Genomic DNA, 15,092 nt, shown 5'->3' with positions numbered 1-15,092 from the left:
TTTTATAATTGACATTAGTAACAGCATTCTTGCATCATTTTAAATCCACGCAGGCTATTTCCCAGCAGATCACATCTAGCTCCACAAAGGTGCCTAAATTCAAAGCTACTCACACACAAAAAACCAACCAATGAAGGTCACTTTCACTCACATACCGCTTCTCTACACACAATCTTTGCAATTGCCGCATGAAGGAACCTGCTCTTTCACATTTATTCTATTTCTTTTTTCCTCCCTTTTGGACTTACTTTTGGACCTTGGTTCCTCAAGCTCTTAGCCCGTGATCCCCAGGAGATGATATTGCCACTAATCCTCCTCTGGTACACTAATCAGTGTATATAATTACAAACCAACAATACTATCTAGGATGCTCAATATAGCTGACCTGCATACGCCTGCTGAAAGTATATCATATCATCTATAGACATATCCATGATGCTTGCATATAGCAATTTTCTCTATCAGATCACAACAGAACGCTCATCTTCACATGCTCAGGTACCACACTGACCTTAGATATGATAACTTATTTCTCATGATGTCGCATCATCAAACTCGATACGCATACACAACTTTATGTATATATGTACACATAACAAATTTCCTATTAATAACTGTTGCATGCATTCTATTTCCTTATTTAAGTATATCCTACATCATTGTAGTCAAGTATACTTCCTGTGTCACAATATCATTACCTTTACCATTATTGTTTTTCTTTTTTACCCCTGCATTCTAACATGATGCATTACTTGATACACCAGTTTGATTCAACTATTGGACAAAAAAGCATAATTCACTTTGGTTCACTCTAACAGTAAACCAATATATTTCGAACATTAATCCCCATGTTTTTTTTACTTTCCATGATGCTTGCATATAACTATTTCCACCATCAGACTATGCCACAATACTTACTTTCACATACTCAGATGTCACATCGGTTTTAAATATGATGCCTTATTTCTTATCATATTGCGTGATGGAAGTCAATACAAATGCACAAATTGATGTGTATATATATAGATCTCAAAATCCTTTTGCTAACTATCGAATGCATTCTATTGGCCTGATTGAGTACATCCTACATTGTTCTTATGAAGCACAATTTCTGTATTCCAACATCTTAACCCTCCCTCCCTTATCACATTTCATGATAATAAATTTGCCCCTAATAAGTGCCACATGCATTATGTTCCCTTAGTTAACTGCATCCTACATCCTTGTTGTGACCTTTTTTTTACCTCTAGATTCGGATATAAGACACTACTAAATGCATCACTTCAATTCAACTGTTGGACAAAAAAGCACAACCCACTTTGATTCGCTTTACTATTCTACCAATATATTTCGAACAATAATTCTTAGATTTTTGCTTTCCATGATGCTTGCATACAACAATTTACCATATCAGACCACCTCACAACACTTACTTTTGCATGCTCAGATATCACACTGTTGTCACATCTACTGTCTTATTTCTTATCATATTGTACAATGGAAATCAATACAGATGCACAAATAGATATATAAATGTAAAATATCAAAGTCCTCTTAGTAACTACCATATGCATTTTGTCCGCTAAATTAAGTACAACCTACATTACTCTTGTAAAGTACAATTTCTGTATCTTAACATTTTAATCCTTTTTTTTTTGACATAACACTCCTTTTCTTTTTACCTAGATAAAAAAATGTAGAATAATGGTTGTATAAAACATACCAACTCTTTCCATTTCCCTCTTTTAACTAATCGCTTAGTGTCTACCTATATTATATAGACACCCGACTGATGCTCCAAAACCTTCTTGTTGAACAGGTGGAAAAAATTATAATATTTGCATCACTCCTTTAACATTCTATCAACATCACCTAAGATGCTTCTAATGTCTGATTTACTTCTATGATGCTTGAACATGATTCATTTGAGTACGCTATATAGACTCCATATTATGCTTTATATACTTTACCTATTAAAAGACCTTGTTGCTCCTAGATGTTCAAACATGTACACCATAACACTTACACATTCCTTTTAAGACAAAACCAGACAACCTTAGCGTAACATGAACTCTCAACACATATCGAAAGCTCTCCGCGCACAGGGGTGTGCGCAAGCCACTAGTGTCTATACTTGATACCCACGCTGGAGAAATGGCATACACTTCAATTTTTTTGATAAAGGAAGTTTTATTGACTCTAATTATTATATTAAGATAATACAATCACACATAAGTTTATTCCCCAACTTTTATATGATTAGGATGCACATAGCCCAAAATACAAAAATAAAGAAAACCAAGTGCAACAAAGTAGATATGCTAAATAAAACAAATAACAGAAGAGGGAAAGTAAGGTGGAGGGTTCAAAATTTAAAGTCCAAAATCCCATCCATACAGGGTAAAAAGACTCCTGACCACCTGCTTCAATCACGTACATGCCGCAAAATCCACCTCTCGAGCTTCTAGCTACAGAAGCACAAATCAAGTACGGATCCAATGCATACATGTATAGATAAACTGTAAAGGAGAAGAGATTTTCCTCTTATCAAAAACAAAATCCTTTTTGCATAGCCAAAGTGACCAACATAATGCCATCATTGCCACCAGTATATGAGCTTTCAATTGTTTACTAAGGCCTCATAGCTAGTTTCCTATCATATGAGTTACGCTACGGGACGGGTAAAGGTTTGAAGTGACCTGGACAATAAACCATACGAAACGAGTGAATCAATAATCAGAGAAAAGGTGCCTAATTGTCTTGTTTTTATGATAAAAAGTAACACTTCTGACTACATTGCCGCTTTCTCTATATTAAATTATCATTTGTTAGCAGTATTCCTTGACAGAGGTACCATAGGAATATTTTACTTTTAGATAGCAGTTTCAGTTTTCACAACTGTTTATTTATATTTGGGAGGAATTGACCATTCTGGTTCAGATTCTAGTTGAATTTGTCCCACTCCTGTGTTAATGTTGTTTAGCCTTGCAAGAAGATCATTCCAAGCTAACAACTTTGGGCCGACCAGGTTTTGTCGAAATGAAACATTCGGTGGAGATGGTTGTAAAACTTGGGCAATGGTTTCCTGCTTATGTCTCACTATGGCGAACAAGCTAGGATATTGGTCACAAAGTGGAGAATTCCCCAACCATGTGTCCTCCCTGAAACTAGTTTGTGTACTGTCTTTGATGGTGGAAGTGCCAGAGCGGAGTAAATAGCGCTTCACCTTCAACAATTTTGCCCAAAAATGTGAATTCTGTAGTTTCCATTAGACCTGAGATAAAGTTTTAGACCCCATCTACTTATTTCTTATTAAGTCCTACCACATTCCATCTTTGTTTAGAAGTTTAAATAACCATTTACAAAGGAGAGAAATATTATGAACTTTGAGGTCTTTACATCACCCTGATCTTTAGGCTGGTAGAGAATCCTCTATTTCACTAGTCAATACTTCTTTTTGTAACCATCACTTTGCCAGTAGAATCTTGATCGAAAGTAGTTGACTCTTCGAAGGACACCTCGTGGAATTTGGAAGAAAGACATCATGTACATGGGCAAGCTGGAGAGAACTGAGTTAAGAAGAACAAGCCTATCACCTGATGACAGATGCTTGCCTTCCCAACAACTTAGTCTCTTAGCAAACCATTATTCTACTCCTTCCCAGTCTGCATTTCTCAGCTTTCGATAGTGGATTGGGATACCTAGGTATCGTAGTGTGAGTTCACCTATCTCACCGCCGAAAAGCTGAGTATATTGCTCTACATCATCTCAAGCTTCTTTGAAACAAAACAACTCACTTTTATGGAAGTTGATCTTTAGGCCAAACATTTCCTCAAAGGAAGAGAACAAAAGCTTCATGTTCTTAGCATTCTCCAAATCATGTTCCATAAAAAGGATTGTGTCGTCCGTATATTGAAGAATGGAGAGTCCACCATCAATGAGATGCAAAACAACTTTGCTGATTTGGCCATCAGATTTAGCTCTTTCAATTAAGACTGCTAACATGTCTGCCACAACGTTAAACAAAAAGGGGAGAGAGGATCTCCCTGACAAACTCCTTTCTTTGTCTGAAAGAAAAGACCAATGTCATCATCAACCTTTATAGCTACACTACCTCCCGAGATAAAATTCTCCACCTAGGAACACCACTGAGGAGAAAACCTTTCATCCGGAGAGTCTATAAGAGGAAAGACCATTTGTTCTTATCATACGCCTTTTCGAAGTTAATTTTGAAGATAACACTGTTCAACTTTTTATGATGAAGTTCATGGATTGTTTTACGTAGAATGACAATTCCTTCCAATATATTCCTTCTCCGCATAAAAGCTGTTTGAGTGGGTTAGATTATCTCATCTACCAAACTATTCATGTGGTTGGTTGAATTATGTGAATATTTTAAAGATAACGTTCAACAAACAAGTTGGTCTCTATTGTTGAATTCTGTTTGCCTCTTTGGTTTCGGTAATAGCTGTGTAGTGGTAATCTTCCAGAATGTAGTTCATGGAATAGCGTCATGAGGTCATACTTAATGACATCCTAGAAAACTAGGTAGAATTTAGCCAGGAAACTATCAGGTCCGAGTGCTTTATTATGTTCCATTTGGAACACTGCCTCATGAACTTTCTTTTCTAGAAAAGGAGCTGTGAGGAAGTTGTTTTCGACACCAGACACATGTGGAATGTGATCTCTTTGTGATTCTAACATCATGAAGAGATTATCATCTAGTGGACTAAAAAGACTTTTATAGTATTTTGTGATCTATGCCTTTTGTTGATCCTCCCCCTCAATTGTACCTTAGTCTTGATCAAGACAAAAGATGCGATGTTTTCTGTGTTTGCCATTTGCCCACATATGGAAGTATTTTGTTTTGTTAGCTCCACATTGAATATGTTTGGATTTGGCTTGTTGATATCACTTCAACTCCTCTCCGAAGAGTTAGGCTAGCTATTCGTTCGATTGATTCTTTAGTTCAATCTCGAAGTCGGTTAGCCCTCGTAGCTCAACCACTTCATCTAACTCATTAATGAATTTTAGTAAATTTTTCGTTTGGATTTTGTATGTTCTAGTGGTATTCTCTGCCCAACCACTAAGGTTTCGTCTCAAAGAGTTGAGTTTGTTATTTCATCTTTGGATTGGAGTTTATCCTTTTTAGGAACTATTCCACACCATCCACACTTGTTCTTTAAACCCTTCCCGATTGAGCCACCCTAACTCAAATATGAAGGAGGATCATATATCTAGCCTTGTATAATGCCAGTATCTAAGAGAAGGGGTGCATGATCTGAGATCCTGTTTGTTCTAGGGCGTAAATTGAAGCCAACGAAAATTTAGCTTTCCATTCCATGGTCATTAATACCTGATCAAGTTTTTCAAAGGTAGGGTTTTGATTGTTGTTGGCCCAGGTGAATTGACGACATGATATGTGAATTTCCTTTAGGTCTAAGCTGTCAATGAAAACATTAAATAGCAAATTCCAAATGTTGTGGAATCTATCATTGTTTTTTGTTGGGAAAACCTCAGCATATTGAAGTAATCCCCAATAGTGTGGGGTACTCATCATTGTGACACATGTTTGAGAGTTCTGCAAGGAAGTCTGCCTTGAATTCTATTTGGACTAGTCCATAGATTGTCATCAGATTCCAAATGATAAGACTTATTCCGAAGATGGAATTTGACAAAGAATTCCGCATCAAAGATATTCAGGACCTCGAACAAGTCAAAATTGGCCCCTAGTAAAATACCATTGGATCTGCCCTATGGGGGTAGACAATGCCACATGAATTCCATGCTTCTAGAAAGGCGGTTAAGGAATACCATATCAACATCATGTTTCCCCATTTCCGAAAGGACAAGGAAGCTCAATTTATATTCATGAACATAATCTGTGATAAGATGAATCTTAATCAAGCCCCTAAGACCTATGCTATTCCAAAAGATGCCTCTCATGTTAAAACATTTGTTTTGTTTTATTTTTTTGACTTTGAGTTGATTTACCAACAGGACCTTTTTTTTCTTGGTGTTCGACTTGGATATCTAAGGGGTTGCCTTAGATTGCAGATTCTGCTTCCAAGCACCACCCGTCTATGTTGACCTCAGTAACATCATTCACCAAGTGGGTTAGAAGGTTACCACATGGTTCATAATCTGATTGATCACTACTGTAATCTGTCGCCTCTTTTTCTAAGTCAGTTGTTCTGCATTTTCTCGAAGTTCTAGGAGTCACTTTTAGTCTATCGAATTCCATGTTCCTGAGGGATTTTATGGAGACTTCTATTTCCCTAGCATCTCTACCCATGGAAATACCCAGGTTTCTGCCTTGAATTCTGTTTGGGCTGGTCCATGGGAATATCACACATTGCTTTGTAGTTGGCGCAAAGGAGCAGCTTAATCACGATGCTGAAGATTACTGAAAGGAGAAAGTAGGCTTAGAAGCTCACTTATGGGATCCCTTGCGGAGGAACAAAACTATGACTTTCACAATTTATATTAGGTAGGAGTAATTTATTGTGAAAACTTTTTTGACAAAGGCTTAGTAGAACTATTCATTCATTGCCCTGGCATTGTTACTCATTCTTTCTTGTTTCGTAATGCTAACATATGTTACTTATCACAGCGTTTAAATGGATCATGGAACATCTCTACGTGGTCTTTCGTAAGCTTACAAAGAATCTGTCAGATAAACATCAGCTACAGTCAACAGGCCTTGAACTAACATAATTATGATTATCAAGACAAACAAAGAGATTGTACAATATATTGTAATTCACATTGCGAGTGGTTAGGACCTTTCCCTCTGTGTCTTTCCCAATAAACAAAGCACAAGCACATACCCAATAAAAAGCACAAGGACAAAGGATAAAGGGTAGAACTCTCTTCTTTACTCTTCTCTTTTCTCCTTCCGTTATTCTTGTTATACAATGGGGGAACTCCTTACATATATAAAAGGGGTGAATGAAGCCCCCCCCCCCCCCCGCTTAAAGGACAAGTTTGATAAAGAGCCAACACCGAATAGGACACAGAGGACGGGAGCCTAGGTGGGCCTCACCCCTACACACCATACAACCGGCGGCCTTCTTGGATGAGCCGATCTCCCCTCCTGTGGGGCCAGTTTCACAACACTGCTTCATCCAAAAGCCCAGTAGAAAAAAAAGAGAAACATATACACCATTCTTATAGTGCACACATTGCCTCATTTAAAACCTCATTTGAGAAAACTTTTGGTAAAAACTCATAAAGGGAGAAAGAGTACAATGCTTCTTTCAATCTGTAGGAGCAAAAATGGCGACTAGAGGGGGAGGGGTGAATATGTGCCTTACAAATTTCTTTGATGGTCTTATCTTATTCTGGTCACCCAACAACCTTAAAACAAAGCGAAAGAAAAAACTGAAGAGACACTAGTTGCTAAAAAAAACTCAAAGTATGGCTCTCATGGGTGTAAATAAACTCTAGTTTTCATTGGCACATATCCCACAAGTCATTGCCACAGAAAGATAGCAACTTGAAGAACAAAACCTTTGCTCCAAATAAAAGATCACCAGAAGAAGAGTTTTTTCGAGTTGATGATTTAGAGGAAAGGGAGTTCAAGACCCACTTTATACGTCTATATGTGAATTTATGCCTCTGCCAACAAGGAGAACAACTTCCTAAGGTGGGAAAATCTCAGCTCATCAACCAAAACAAAAAATACAAACAAAAATAAAAAATAACTTACAACAAAGCAAGGGAGACAATAGAAGAAAACTAGAAGGAGATCACAAGCATCAGAGGAATTATGCATTTAATTTCTTGCAAAGGTCAACCCTTTTTATGGCAGATTACAAGGTATTTTCTTCACAAAAAACTCTTACATATTACAAAGGCTAAGCTCTCCTCTCTCCTTTCCTCTAAAACCCTAGCATACAAACTCAAGTGTCTGGCTCAAGCCTCTCGCACAGGCCTGCACCTCTATTTATAGGCCTAGAGAGGTTGCTTAGCCCTTAAGCTTCCTTATTCCCAAAATACCCCTCTGGCCTCCTACCTACCACCGGGTATTTTAATCCATTTTTCCCTCCGTCCATCAAACATCCATAGCTTCTTCATAACTTAGCTTCGCCTTGACACAAGCTTTGCGATGATGCTACATGCAACCCTTCCTTCCACGGTTTTAAGGTCAAATCACGAAACAGCCTTGCACACTTCTCAAAGCGTGACTCCCTGCCACTTGCTTACACCTTAATCAAGCATCCTGATGTCAACACGTGTATTTCATATTGTGATGTTGACCGTCAACAAGTCTCTCCCACTCCCGATCTCTCGAGCTGCACCAGCATCCCCTTCACTTGACTTTGTCAATACGTCATCTTCATCCATCTTCACACACTTTGCTTGACCTCCACATGTACAGCTAGGATTACCCTTGATTCCACCCAGCCTCCTCAACCGTCTGGCACCAAGCACTCCGCTTAGTCCCGATCATCCCACCATCGGTCGCCAAGTTGCATCCATCACTTGCATAATACGAGACAAGCACACACACATATCTCCAAGTCAATTATAGATTAGTACAAACTCAAAATCCTTAGTCAAAGCACATCTTAGAAAAATCGTGAATGCCAGATGATCCGTGTTCACATCTTCTGAGCACCGGACCATCCGGCATGTACTTCTTCTCTGGATTAGCCATCTTGCAACCTCTCTACAAGAAATGCTCCGGCGAAGCATTTGGCATTCATCCCTTTGAACGTCGAACCATCCGGCGGGTACAAGTCCATTAGAGCTAGTTTGCAACCTCTCTGCAAGAAAAACTCCATCATTCACTTCACTCCCTCGTCGGACCATCTGGTGTGTACATTTCTTGCAATCTCTTTGCAAGAAGTAGTTCGACATTCTCTTCATTTCATAACCAGATCATCCGACATGTACTTTAACTTTTGCTTCTTAGCTAAATGCTCTGGCGTGAAGTTTTCCTAAGCGCTGGATCATCCAGCGTGTACAATGTAACACCCTAAATTTTTAATTTTTGCAATAGTTTAAAATTTGCTAGAATTAAATAGGTGTTGTAGAATTTTTGTTCAATTTAGAGAGAAATTTATTTCTAAATTTAAATTTTCCATAGGTTATATTTTAGTTTGATGCATTGATGCTGCAATAGTTGCATAGGGTTTTATGCATAATAAATGTTTGCAAAAATTTGCTAGAAAGCGCTCGTTTAAACTCCTTTTTAATTTGGTTCAAAATCTTAAAAGAAAAGCTTTTCAAAATAGTAAAAGTGCTCCCGGGCCAATTTTCCCCTTCCCCAGCTCAATTTCCTTCCTTCCCCTCTCTCTTTTTCCCCTTTTCCCACGTGGGCCGCCTCCCTCTGCCGTTGGGCCTCGGGCCTGCATTGCCCTGCGCCTGCCTGAGCCGGCCTTGCCTTGCGCCCGAGCCGCCCCCTCCCTCCTCGGTCACTCTGCGTGTGGGCCCGCACCGAGCCGCTCGAGGCTGGCTGCCTTCTTCCTCCTGCCGCCCGAGCTCACACCGCCCGTTCAAATCTCGTGCCTTCACGCGCCCTCTCCTCTCCTCAAAATGGCCGGGATCAACGCCTTAACTCCCCATCAAGCCTTCCCACCTGTTTCCCCCTCTTTATCCCCTCTCTATAGCTCAAGCAACATGGAAAAATCGACGCCATTATGGCCATGGTTGCCACCCTTTCAACGCTGAGCCCCGGCCGTTCCGCTCATGTTCATGCCTATATAAGCCGCTCATTGTCTCCGTGGCAAGGTTTCGCACCAAATCCAATCGCTCCCACCCCTTTCCCTCTCGGAGTTGTCCTTGGCGCCATCTTCTTTTCGAATGCCGGTGAGCTCCATCGCCGTACCGTTTCTCCATGTCCGAGCCGCCATTGACCCCGATTCTCCCCTCTTTGGTGTTGCAGGGTCGCCGGAAGCTCATCCCGCCACTCCTCTTCCTATCTTTACCGCCGGAGCGCACTCCTCACTGTGTCTGAGCTCCTTCGACCGCCCCTCTCCATCGCCAGCCTTCCACAGCCCCTCTCCACCTTCGAGAAGCTCGCAGTGAGATTCCGCGTGTCCCCCTCTCTCTTTTGTGCCTCTCCCCGTCATGGTTCGTCGTCGGATGCGTGTTTTCGTGTATCTCCATTGAGGCTCCAGCTACCCACCACCGTCGGCAGACTGTCGAGCATGTCCAGCGCCTCTTGGTCCGCCCCCTTCGCCTTTGCGCCATCTAATCTTCATGCAACGGCCGAGATTACATACCCCTTCAATCTTTTTAATTGGTCCACCGTAGATCCATGGACTAGCCTCCAGGCTGTGGTCCATGAGCCCATGAACCTTTTCCACGCATTTTTCAATTGGAAAATAATCCTGTTTTGATTGATGACATCATAAATAATATTTTTAGTATAAAAACAAATCGTGTTTATTCTCGGAAATCAAGTAGAATTTACAGGTAAGCCCCTGGAACTTCAAAAGCTTATAATTTTTTGCTTGTACCTCCGATTTGGGTGATTTTCACGCTCAAATGTTTGTAGTGATATGTAGTATCTTTATAGGGTTTTACCGAGTTTTGGTACCGTTTGGTGTACTGTTCTTAGTAGTTTCCCTTTTGTGCTTTTCCGGTGTGTCGTTTAGGAGGTGATCAATTCGGGAATCTGCAAGATTGAGCTTTTGAAGACTTTGAGCAACCTTCAGCTGAAGGCAAGTGTCCTTGAACATCTTGCTCCTATTTTAGGATACATGTGTAGCTATTTATTCCTTCATTGCATGCTTGTCTAAATTGGAATCCCATATTAGAGTTTACTAGCTTTTGTATGACTGTTCCTTGTCGCCGTTGATGAGTCATGCCCTTGTCGCCGTTGATGAGTCATGGTTAATGAAGGGTAGATATGCTAGTGCTATCATAGTTGGGTAAATGTTAATCTTGACTAATGTTTATGCAACAAGAATCGAGTATGGTAATCTTGTAGCAACATGATATAGGGAGCCTAAATGGAAGGTTGGTTTAAGGTGGTGCTGCACAACAGGTTTGTGGTTATTCCTGTGTGGGATCCTAAGGACCGGTCTTGAACATGTAACCAAGCTAAACCGCAACTATCCACAGGGCCTATATGGGTATGGCCTGGCCAATTTATTAGCCACCCTCCGGTTCTGTAAGCACCATTGGACAGTTGAGTGGCACAAGAGGGGGCTTATGCAATGATGTAATCGTTTGTTAGTGGTGGAACCTTAGTGGGTGCTTGTGGGACGGCGGGAGCTTTGTAAAGGCCTTGTAGTGATCTCCTGGCACACACCTCATAAGTGTGCTTGATCAGCACGGCAACATGGAGGTTGTCATCTGGTAATGCGGATGATGGAATCACAACCCGTGGGGAAAGATGGGCAAACTCTGCAGAGTATAAACTGGATCAATCAGCTATGCTCACGATCAAGAGCGGTATGGAATTCTTCTTGATTAGTTGGGATCAAGATTCTGGAATGGATGGTCGGGTAGCCAGGTAATGGGATTACCTGATGAGTTTTGGTAGCCGGATATGGAATATCTGGTGAGTTTGGTAGTCAGATGGAATCCGAAGAGTTGTTCTTCTTATTTAAGTTGTGTCTTCATATTTAGTAAATAGGATTCCTGTGGTAAGGTCATAGGTTAAAGTTGCGTAGTGTAATAAACTAGTGTCTAACCTTTTTTTTAATTAAGCCCCGTATCATGCTTTCTTACACTTGCAGAGTACATTTTGTACTTACACCCGTTGCCCCCTTTCTTGCATCCCTCTGCTGTTCAGAAGCCGTTAATGAGGATGCACTCTTCGATGGAGACTACTTCGACCTGGAGCTCCTTTTCTAGGCTGGTGTGCCCTCGGTTGACGCTTGTGGAAGTTGGAAGACCCGCTGGTGCTGAAGCTCTCTCTTGTTTCGCTGTGTTTTCTTTTTGACCCTCATGTCCTTTTGTAATAAGTTATTATCGTTATTATAATATTAACAGTGTGAAGATACACTGATGATGTAACGTATGTATGCAACTTGATCCTGGCATACATGTGTTGTTGATTTTATTCCTTTAAAATCGGGTGTTACAGAAGTGGTATCAGAGCCGTGTTGACCGTAGGTCGCAAGCCTAGATAGAATGGTTGTGATGTAAGGACTTATTTTAAAACCTATTTTGAAATGCTTTCGCTATGGTTTTCTAGTCTCTCTGATTTTCCCCACTCTGCTTTCATATTCCAATCTATTGAATAAAATAAATTTTCAACACTCTCCCTTTCAAAATTTTAGATGTTGAGCCCATCCCGGCTACTCCGATGGAGAAGGATGCACCTGAAGATCTCACTAGATTCGTCTACCTCTTATGAAGTTTCCGATGATGAAGTGAAGACTCTTCGCTACAAGGAGGAATCATGTACCACAACACTAAAGGCATGAAGCTCTATCTCCGCGTTCCTCCCGGTTCTAGTTTTTTTAGTCATAGGAGGACTTTCCCTTTTTCCTCGGAAATGTTAGAGCGATGTTGGTAGTGTGCCTTTGTGTGTTGTATCTTGAGTGATTTGGATTTTTTGTTTGAGTTTTGAATTGCGTTGTGGATGTTTTAGCATCTGGTAATAGCGACATTCCTTATATATCTCTATAGTTAAGAGTATAGCTGGGTTTTCTCCTTCTAGCCCTTTCTCTTGTTGCTCCAACCTTTCGCTTCAATCTTGACCTGATGGTAAATACAAAGAAAGACCAGTATGGTGAGGACATCAACCCTAGCAACAACGGCAACATCTAGTATACATCGCCACAGTTCAACTAGGAGCAACTTCTAGAAACACAGACTCAGATCCTCTAAAGCATGGCTCAGAATATGGAAAGGTTGCTATAGATCACTAAAGTTCTGAGTGCAGAAGACGAACATAGTCAGCATGACAACAGGAAGAAGAGGAAGATAACATTCCAAGGATAGGGAAGCAATACATGTCCATGTGTGTCAACTCAAGCTCCTTGGCAAGGGCCTATGTTCCATCCTAACAATCAGTGCATGCCTCAACCCCAAGAACCTGTTCAATACTCTGATTATCAGACACACTGTTCTACTCCGCTTGCCACTCCTCAAGCAAAGAATAGCTCATCTACTCTTGCCTCAAGCAAAGGATGTTTCCATTGTGGAGATGAAGGACACTATGTGAATAGGTGTCCTAAGAAGTTTCCAAATCAGGCCAACACCAACACTCTGAAGCATACTCAATCTCAAACCCAAGCACGTAATGGAAGCCAGATGCTCACTCAGAACAACTGTGGACAACAGGACATCAGGACGCAAAGTGATCCTCAGGATCTCAACATCAGTGATTGGATGATCACCTACAAAAAATTTCAACCGAACAAGGCCAAACATTTCAAGAAGTGCAAAAATCAAGTTGGATCAGTGCAACAAGGCAATTCTATCAGTCAAGTTCCAAAGAAACCGAAGAAGAGGAAAATAGCCTTGGAAGACTGACAAGAAAACAACAGTTCTTAGCTGTGTCCCACGCCAGAACAAGCACTTGGTTTTGTCAACCAGGAAGTTCCACAGGTCAAAAGCAAATCCCACAGTACCCCTACAAGCAAGGAATGTTTTTGTTGTGGAGAAGAAAGATATTATGCCAACTGATGTCCCCTGAGAATTCTTGTTCCTGACGCGAAGAAAGTGTGTTTACACTGTGGAGATGAAGGACACTTTGTCAATGTGTGCTCTAATAGGTACCATGCTCCTCCCAATGAGAAAGCTTGATTTCACTGTGGAGAACCCCTACATCGACTCTACAAATGTCCAACAATGTATCCTACTATGGATCAACCTGACCTCAATACTCAGAGGAAATTCTCAACCTAGCCACAGGAAGTCTCAAACTCCGACTTAAAAAAGACCAGTTCAACCAAACCGTGATGAGTATCAGCTCAACAACATCAAGACTAAAGAAGATTAGCATGCATAAGAAAATCCCTTGTGATGTATTCATTGATCAACTCTGTAATAAAGTTTCCAGAATGGATTATGTTTTCCTTCAAGAATCAAGTTCTATTGTAAGTTTCACCTTATCAATGTCAATGATAAAGTTTTCGGAAAGAAACATGAGCAAGATGTGTATGCTTTAGTTCAAACCTTTTTAAGGGGGATAGACTTTCTAGCCAATCTATTGTCTTTGGAATCTAAAGAGCTAGATGTTGTTCTTGGAAGCGGCTAATCAGCAAGAGTAATGGAGTAATACGATGTGCCAAGAAAGGATAATACTCAGAGGCTACACTTCGATCTCAAAAGTGACTATCCAGAATAAGTACCCTCTTCCTAGGATCGATGACTTGTTTGATCAGTTTAGAGGTGCATGTGTGTTCTCCAAGATCGTTCTTCACTCAGGATATCATTAGTTGAGGATTCAAGCATCAGATATCCCTAAGACAACTTTCATCACCCATTATGAACTATATGAGTGTACGGCCATGTCTTTCGGATTGACCAAATGCCCCTGCTTAATTCATGTATTTGAGTGTACGACCATGTCTTTTGGATTGACCAAACGGCCCTGCTTAATTCATGTATTTGATGAACAAGTATTCTTAGAGTACCTGGATAAGTTTGTAGTACTCTTTATCGATGATATCCTAGTTTTCTCTAAGAATAAGGAAGAGCACGAGGAACACCTAAGGATGGTATTGCAGAAACTCAGGGAGAACCAACTGTATGTTAAATTGAGTAAATGTGAGTTCTGGTTGAAGGAAGTTCTTTTCCTAGGCCATATTATTTCAGCAGAAGGTGTATCTATGGACCCATCCAAAATGAAGGATGCTCTGAACTGGAAACCACTGCAGAATGTTTCGGAGATCCATAGTTTCTTGGGTCTAGTAGGATATTATCGTCGGTTCATAGAAGGTTTCTCCAAGATAGCGAAGCCAATGATAGAACTGCTAGAAGACAGAGTAGAGTTAAAGTGGACAGCCGCTCGAGAAGCTAGTTTCAATGAGTTGAAGAAAAGATTAACCTCAGCTCCGGTACTAAGAAGATGTTCTCAGCGTATTGTGATGCATCTTATCAAGGTTTGGGTTGTGTGCTCATGCAAGAAGGTCATGCTGTGATATATGCATCCAGGAAGTTAAGGAAACATGATGAGA

At 40.5% G+C, this 15,092-nt stretch overlaps 1 protein-coding gene across 1 annotated transcript in view; it reads left to right on the top strand.

The window, feature by feature from the left end:
• Positions 1-6,566, top strand: part of LOC133903854 (replication factor A protein 1-like) — a 28,102-nt gene extending 21,536 nt beyond the window's left edge. The window contains exon 9 of the mRNA XM_062345325.1: positions 54-6,566. The gene's annotated coding sequence lies outside the window, so the exon portion shown is untranslated. The remainder of the gene's footprint in view (positions 1-53) is intronic.
• Positions 6,567-15,092: the final 8,526 nt, after the last annotated feature.

Source organism: Phragmites australis, chromosome 21, assembly GCF_958298935.1.
Source record: "Phragmites australis chromosome 21, lpPhrAust1.1, whole genome shotgun sequence".
Lineage (NCBI taxonomy): Eukaryota > Viridiplantae > Streptophyta > Magnoliopsida > Poales > Poaceae > Phragmites > Phragmites australis.
Note: the sequence above shows the minus strand (reverse complement) of the source record. Positions and strands in the feature narration are given on the sequence as shown.